At 34.0% G+C, this 9,182-nt stretch overlaps 1 pseudogene; it reads right to left on the bottom strand.

Annotated features, from left to right (window-relative positions):
- Positions 1 to 597: 597 nt before the first annotated feature.
- LOC145244045 (5S ribosomal RNA) lies at positions 598 to 714 on the bottom strand (annotated as a pseudogene).
- Between the last annotated feature and the right edge of the window lie 8,468 nt (positions 715 to 9,182).

Genomic DNA, 9,182 nt, shown 5'->3' with positions numbered 1-9,182 from the left:
GTGTATTTTTTAAAGACTTTTAACACTGCATTGTGTTTTTACTTGCGTCAGTGCAATTTGATGAAAGTTTCGTATCGTATGATATTTCAGGAAAAAACACTCTTCTTCAGACATGTGTTCAACTTTACTTAAAACGTGGATATGGAGGCTGTTAAAAAACAGATGTTCCCTCGTTGCCAACGATTACTTTGATAAGTGTTGACTGAAAGATATCTAAGTAGTGATTTGTTATTATCATTTATCTGCTTCCTCTGCCTTCTTTTTTAATATATGATTTTTGAGCATCACTTTTGAGTGTTCCTTCTTTGTTTCCCTTCGTGTGACATGTTTTTCTTTTGTAATTTAAATTAAAACTAAAAAAATTAAATAAAAAGCCAATTTATCTCGACTATTGATAATAATGGCATTATGTCCAGTATCATTTAAGTGTTTATTAAAAATGCATATGTGTGGCTTCCTTCAGTCTTGACAGACTACGGATACCCACTGTAAGGGTGTCTGTACGTGAAATTCGTGTGGCAAGAGTCAACATTGTTGCATACCAGTGGCAAGTGGGGGTACAAGACGACTGGAAACAATGCCGAGATGAGCGGAGAGCACATACAGCGCCTAGAATTCCCAAATGGTCACCCATTTGGTACTAACCAGGCTCAATGTTGCTTAACTTTGGTGATCTGACGAGAACTGGTGTATCAACATGATTATGCCGTATATAAAAGTTTTTTTTAAAATGCATATAACAACATATATTAGCATATAAGTCGACAGTTTTCTAACCCAATTGGCAGCAACGGGGAGAAATGTATTGTTTTTAACAGCTCACATATGCATTTTTGATCCCTCGACAAAAGGAGGGTGGACCTGTAAATTCACCCTTGTCCGTTCGTCTGTTCGTCTGTCCATGCTTTTCTCAATAACTACCCCTTGGAATTTTTTTGAAATTTTGCACAAACATTAAACATGATATGAGTAAAGAAGTAACAGAACGGATTTTCCCGGAAAACTCCAGCTGCCCCCCCCCCCCAACTTTTCGGGTTAAAATGGCTATAATTGACACTTTTGTGCTTATTAAAAAAAAAATTGATGCCTTGGATTTTTATAAAACTTTCTGAAAAGTTGTAACTAACTGATTTCTATATAATTTTGTTTGTCTATACTTTGTGACAACTCTTGGGTGTGCCCCAGGGGCTCTTTTAGGGCTAATAAAAACACTCCCTTTTTGGGACTAGTTTTCTGTGTATGTCTATTTATTAGCAGTTTTGCATGGTGCTGAACTCAAATTTAAATATGTTAAGGCCTTGGGGACTTTGGGGGCTAAATGAGGGGCCGCAAATGATGGACTTAGTCATTTCTTTTTTTGCATGGTGCAGAACTCAAATTTACATATGTTAAGGCCTAAAACTGCACTGTTTGTTCATTTTTACCAGGATTTGATGTCCCCTGGGAACTTTTGGGGCTAAATGGGGGGGGGGTAAATACTTAACGTAGTCATTTTTTTTATCCCTCGTTCACTGTGTGTACACTCATGGAGACCATGCATGCTTTACTTGTTTTTAATAAAGTCGAATACATATTTGGAGAAAGGAATTTTTTCTGAAATATCATACAATACAAAACTTCCATCAGACCACACTGACATAAGTAAGAACACAATGTGATGTTAAAAGTAATTGAAAACATGAATATTGTATTAATAAAAGGTGAATCTACATAGCTTGTTCCACCATTATATGTCTTTGTTTCAGTTTATGTTGATCCATTACACCACTGCATTGTATTGCTGTCTATAAATTACATTTATATACACGCTAGACAATGCTTCAAGCAAACTACATTAATCTCTAATACAATATGAAGCGTACGGCAACAAGAAAAACACGTAAACACTGAATATGCTTTAAACTAATTGTATTATTGATCAAAACTAAAATAAAAGTAAAAAAAAAAAAAAAAAAGATGTCGTTGTCGGCGTCGTCAGGAGATTGATTTAGCGGTTTTCTCACTAGATCTGAGAATTTTGTTTGGGATCTAGCAGCTGGCGTTTTTTTTTTTTTTTTTTTTTTTTTTTTTTTGTAAAATCTAGAAATTTGGTTCATCGCACATACAACTGCAAGTTCAGATTTTACTTAACCTATATTCATTTCCTAGCTAATCATTATATGAGACTATTTCTGTAGCTATCTATTTTTTTTTTTAATTCTTTTTCATGCCGAACAAGAAATATTGCCACTTGGACGTAAGAGGCCATTAATTACCTTTTATATAATATCGCTGAATTAGAACTTATAATGAAAATAAACTTATACTGAAATACTCTTAAACCGCAGCAACAATCAGTATGATAGATACCTGCAACATGAAGCACACAATTAACATGGATGTTGTCAATGTGCAACATAGTCGCACACGGTCGTTTACGTCAACGCATACGTTTGCACGTATGCGATCTCAACAGTGAGCAATGAAGAAAACAAATCAACAAAGCGAATGTCTTTTTATACACATGTTGTACAAAGTGTTTTTTTATGTGTGTTGGTCTTTCTTTCATATTCGCTTCTTGTCTTTGTATCTTATTGGCTGTTTCGTGTGTGATTGTGTCGTCTAGTGACTGTTGATCGGCTGTTTAACTCAGATGGATAAAACATCTCGTGCGCGAAATCACAACAGAGACTTGCTTATATGTGTTGAGCTTTCTTTCATAGTTGCTTTTTTTTGTTATTCATGACTAACCGTGATCCTTACATGGTTGTTGACCCCCCCCCTCGTCTATTTAGCTACAGGGTGGTCAAAAAGTCAGGTAACATTTTAAAGAAAAACGATATTAGCAATACACGTATATTTAAGTACCATACATTGAAATATAAAATGAAACAAACATGAAATATGTTTATTTTGTTAATTGTCGTCCATTTCTCTCTATCAATCGCTGGAAGCGATTAACCACTGATTGTGTAACACGTGTAATCATGTCAGCTGATATCCGCGCAATCTCCTCTTCAATAAATAACTTTAAAGACGCTATTGTATCAGGCTTCTTGCCATAAACGCTATCCTTTACATAGCCCCAAAGCCAAAAATCAGGAGGGGTAGTTTATATATTACACTCAAATATTTAAACAAATAATATTAAACGAATAGAGATTATAATGGATCATATTGTTTTTTCTACCTTTAACATGTTACCTGACTTTTTGACCACCCTGTAGACGAACAAAACTACTTGTGTATGAAAACACAATATAGAGTTGCTGAGTTTTTAAGGTTTTATTTATTTATTTAGAGAGGGGGAGTGAGTTGAACAATTATTTACTTAATTTTCTTAACTTAGGCTTAAGGATGGGAACTGAGAAAGGCAGACAGGCAAAAACTCGACGTAAAATTTGCTTAGATTACCTCTACATTGTCGGACGCATCTTGTCTATCTAACTCCTCGCAGACACTGACGAAAATTTCTCTGTTCTCTTACTCTCATCCAAACACATGACGTCATCTCTATCATCATATCGTTTAACTCGGCATTTGTAACTCATGTCAGGGGAGCTAACTTTTGACTCCAACTTCAATCACTTCACTTGCAGCTGGGTAATATTTATGTTTGTTATCAGGTTATCCTGACATGTATTGATGTGACCCTTGCCAAAATTTATGCTAGTTAAATTAATCGCTACTTACTTCGTAGAGTTCCAATATATAGCAAATATAATGGTCATTAACAACATCATGATCCCAATGAGGACGATTAAAAGGAGGAACAGAGAAAGAAAGAAGCCAGAAAGAAAAGAAAAGGTAAACAATGATAAAGAGGGAGAGAGGGATTAAAGGAAAAAGAAAACAGAAAAAATGAAAAAAAAGGGAAGAAGGAGGGGAGAGTGAGAGAGAATATGAGGTCAGCAAAAAAAAGAAAGGCTGGAAAAATGAAAGAGAAGAGAACAGAGAATAAGAAGGAAGAAAGCGAAAGAATAAAGAAAAGGCGAAGAAAGAAAAATAGGTGTAGAAGAAAGAAAGAGAGGTAAAATAAAGAAGGAAGAAATAGAAAAAGAGAAAGAAAGTAGAAAGGGAAAGGCAAAGAATTTCAATAGAAACAAGAAAAAGGAAAAAAAAATAAAGAAAAGAGATAAGAAAGAGAGAAAAAAAGAAAAAAATAGGAAATAAAAGAAAGAAGAGGAAACAAAAAGAAGAGAAAAAGAAAGACGAAAAAGGAAAGAAGGAAAAAGATAGAAATACAGAAAAGAAAAAAAAGGAAAAAAATAAATAAAAAGGAAGAAAGAAATAGAAAAACGAGAAAGAAATAAAGCAAACGATTGAAAAAGAAAGTATGAAAAACTAGGAAAAAGGGAGAAAAGAAAAAGAAAGAAAAAGAAAAAGAAAGAAACAATAAAAAAGGAAGAAATAGAGAAACAAGAAAAAAAAGGGAAAATAAATATTGAAAAAAAAAAGATCGAAGAAAAAAAAAGAATAGTTTTGCAATAAGAATTAAATTAATAAAAACACAAGAAAAAAATGTTAAAAACAAAAAGAAAATAAAGACACAAACGGAAAGAAAGAAAAAAAGAGACGAAAAAAAAAATCACGTCTGCCGCAAAGAATAAAATCATCTAAGATGGCAGAAGAAAGTCTCTCTTCTGCGAACAAAATTATTGATTTTTGTATTGATAGAATTCAAGATAAATTGGAAAAATACTCATGACTGGCGAACACAAATGACAAACATTAAACTGAAACGAGATGCTTGTCCATCGGACTATCATGGGGAAAATATTTGTCCACCATGGCTATGTATTTCTAGTCTTCATTCTAATCTGTGTCATGACTTTACTCTTAAAATTTGCTTACAACAAAAAAGACACAAAAAAAGATGTTATGATCGTATAGACAAAACAAGAAAAAAAAAACACAAAACAATATGGTGGTATAAACGATATCAAGATGACATTGTACATATGTGGGTTGAAACAGGGCTGAAAAAAAAAATTAATGTAAAAATTTGAGTCCTATATCTAATCTTAAAAGACATTCAGTATTGAGGCCTCATTTGGGGCCTGTGGGGAATGTGAAGTTGCCCCTTAGTTACTATTGCTCCCAGGTTCATTTTGGTTCGGAGTGGTAATACCTGTTAGGACATCAGGTGCTACCAGAGCAGGCTGTCTGAAGATACTAGCTTCCGGACCAAAAATGCACCAAACATTGATGTTATTGTTTTTTTCCCTTTGCAAAACTTAATCATGTCCTACAAAGTCAAAAACAAATTCAACAATTTTCTTCTACAAAACAACCAAACCAAACATATATTTGAAAATATAAAGAACTTGGAAAATAAAAAAAACAACTTTTCCTGAAGTTATTGGATTCTGCATTAAATAACCTGAAAATGGTTGATATTCTGTAAACAAAACAACCAAACCAAGCATCATGAATAAATATTTGAAAATATAAAGAACTTGAAACGTAAAAACTTTTACCAAAATTACTAGATTTAGCATTAAATAATCTTAACTAGGTTGATATGCTGTAAAACAAAACAACCTAACTAAACCAAATAAAAATTGTTAAAGATTCACTCAAGGTAGGTAACTCTGGTCCAAGGGAGACGACTGCCCAACATCCCATGCGTAATTTATTTTTTTCAGGGTTCCCTTTTTGACTAATTATCACATGATAAACATTTATTTGAGTTTTAATTTGCTTAAATTTTTTTAGCGAAATATGTAATTTGATTTTCCCTAACGTCAAAATGATATCACTGAAGTGGAGAATCTAAAGAAAAAAAAAATTCAACCAAGGTTAGTAACCTTGAACCAAAGGATGCAACTATACCTACTAGAACACCCAATGCACATTTTTTTTAAGGATCCATAGTACAACAGACAAAGGTGCTAAGTAATAATCAATTCTAAGTGACCGATTTTTGGAGGTTGAAGGTTCAATCCTTGGTGCAAACGATACTAAGAATATAATTACGAATTACTCAAGACTATTTATGGCTGATAGAACAAAATCAAGTTACTCCCATGGATTAAATAAAAGGTTTCATTTGAAATTCTGTACAGATTCGCAAGTTTGACAAGACACGCCTAAAGTTCAGATATTACATTGTTCAAGACGTTGTGACAACTTTACTTACTTAAGAAACTCCATAAATAAGAAAGGCAGTATTGACTATGAGTTGCATTGCAGGATAACCTTTATCCTAGAGTGGTCCTCGAACCTTGATAAGTGATAAATAAGGCTATGACAACAGCATATTCTTTTCCTTGTTTTGATTCTCAGGTTTATATCCATTGATATCTTATGAGTTTTTATGTAGAGTGATGTGGTTCTCGGTTGATTAATTGTGTCCTATTGTGTCGGATATATACTCGAGAGTAAAAACAAGGAAAAGAATATGCTGTTATCCTAGCCCTAGTGATGACACCCCTAAGTAAGAAAAAAAAATTATAAATAAAGATAGGTAAGGTCTCAGCAGTATTTAATCATCTTTGCAAGATGTGGAAAAAAACTCCTATTCGGATTTAAATAAAGATTTTATAACAGCAGCATCTTGTCGACACTGCAATATGGAAATGAAACTCGGCATCTCAAAATCAACCAAGAGAGGAAATTACATGCATTTGATTCCAAATGCATTTGAAAGATTCTATGGATCAAATGAAACGATCAAATTATCAACCAAGAAGTGAGAAACTGCACTAACCAAGAGGTAGTATCTTCAATAATTTGCAAATGACGTCTATGCTAATACGGACATAACCTAAGTGGAACCAACTGGTCCATCGTTCATCCACTATGCTCTGCCCCTATGACCCTGATAGGTTACAGGATCAGTAACAGCATATAATATAATTTAATAACCCATAACAGTTCACATTTATCAAATTTCTTATAAACTACTTAGAAAACCTTATTTGTTTTCCAGATTATTGTTGTCCATTGTCCGTTGACTGGCATCATGAATAAAATCTCTACAAAAAAATTGCATTTTAGAAATTTCTCAAAGAACTGCATTATGGGATTTTTCTTTTCTTTTTAAGTATATTTTAATTTTATTTTGGGGAACGGAACAGTTGGAGAAACCAAAAAATTCAACATCTTGTCAGCATTGCTATATGGAAGTGAAATTTGGCATCAAAACCAAGAAAATAAATTAGAGGTGTTTGATTCCAAATGCCGTAGAAAGATTCTATGAACCAAATGGAACGATCGAATTACCAATCAACAAGTCAGAGACTGCATTAACCAAATAGGAAGTGTCGTCAATAATCTGCAAACAACGTCAATGCTGGCTCGGATATACCCTCGAGAGAATTGCCAATCAAGTCTTCCAATGGATTCCTGACGGAAAAAGTAGACGAAAAGACAAAAAATGTATTGAGAACAGATGATCTTAAGAGATTTGATTGCAACAGGAAGAAGGCTGGAGAGATGCTGAATCTGCCTTCAGATCAAAAACAATATACTTTGATTGCTTTATGCATCACAGGATGCTGAGTTCCTAAGTCTAAGTAAGTGAAACGTTGCGAAAATAACACTCAAGATGAAAACAGTAGTCTGAACAATCCAAATAATATGTATTTTCTTTGACTTCTGAATAAGTAGATGTAATGTTTATCCATTTATTTATTGCAGACTATTATCCTCATCTTTCTTAGTTGTTGTTTCAAAATGTTTCAGCCAACTATTCCTCTGGCCTTCATCAGGTGGTTAACTGCAATGGGATAGGAACACTGAATCTCCTAACTGTATCTTCAGCAATTAGTGCCTTCAATAGTTGTTGTCTCACCACGTTTTGCCCAACTAATCCTCTGGCTGGTTTTAGGTAGAATTGAAACTGCTAAATTCAGACAATGCTCACCTGGAACTGTGGAGATTCAACGTCTCTATCCACTGCGCCATAAGCCCCGAACGGGCCGTGAAACAACAACTAAAAGATGAGGATAATAGTCCACAATAAATAAATGAATAAATAATACTCATCTCAATAATGAATTCCAATTAATTAAAATAATGGTTGTCATGTTGGAAGGCTACAAAAAGGAGGAAAGTTCCCCAGCTCAGTTTGTGGAAAGGAAGCCGTGTGAAATTTAATCTATTGTGGTATTTATAAGCATATTGGTACGCACAAGAAATGCAGTGGAATTATTTGTTATTTAAGAGATAACTAGATAACTAGCCTGAGTGCCCGGCGTTGCCCGGGAGTTTGGAGGTGTGTGTTGAGCAAAAAAAAAAGTGGTAGTAGGCAGGCAGGCTTGAACCCGTGCCACGAAGGCGAAAAAGAAAGTGAAAGAAAATCTGATTCTTAGACAGTGAAATTAACCTAAGTCAATCCAACAGTGATGATGACTTGCTAAAATGTCTCCTTGTACAAAACAGCAAAGTTGAGGGTGAAGGAATTAATGTTTTTGGACAATTTTTCTATATTTGTTGTCTGAGACATTAAGCTTCAAAATGATACAAATCTTGTCAGAATCCGTTGGCTCTGTCGAAAGTTTTTGTGATACATACATACATACATATATACATACACATATACATACATACATACATACATACATACATATATATATACATTTAAACAGACAGGTGAGATTTATAACCAGTTTAGTCGCTGGTGACCCGACCATGAGGCAGGTTGTACTGGGTTACATGTTACCAGTAGCATATGACATGAGCTGACTTTTACTACATACATACATACATACATACATACATACATACATCTAAAAAGACAGGTGAGATTTATAACCAGTTTTTATGTAATAAGTGTATAAAACAATAGAGATGGGTGAGAGCTCAAATGTGGATAAAGTATATTTGTATGGCAAAGCTATTGAGATTGTTGAGAAGTTTTATTGCCTTGGTGATACCATTGGAGCACAAGATGGAGCAGGTGCTAGTGTGATTGCAAGAATTAAGAATGGATGAAGTGAATTCAGCAGAATGTTTCTTGTACTGATTAAGGGAAGACGTCATCAGGTATGTGTACACTGTGTGATTATTAGGCTTACGACAACAGCATATTCTTTTCCTTGTTTTGATTCTCAAGTTTATGTCCGTTGATATCTTATATGTTTTTATGTTGAGTGCTGTGATCCTCAGTTGATTAATTGTGTCTGTGTCGGATATACACTCGAGAGTAAAAAGAATGTGTTGTTGGCATAGCTCTAGTGATTATGTTTGGAAGCAAA

Source organism: Euprymna scolopes, chromosome 22, assembly GCF_053919585.1.
Source record: "Euprymna scolopes isolate OS-2025 chromosome 22, ASM5391958v1, whole genome shotgun sequence".
NCBI classification, from domain to species: Eukaryota; Metazoa; Mollusca; class Cephalopoda; order Sepiida; family Sepiolidae; genus Euprymna; species Euprymna scolopes.
This window is presented reverse-complemented; position numbering and strand designations above follow the sequence as displayed.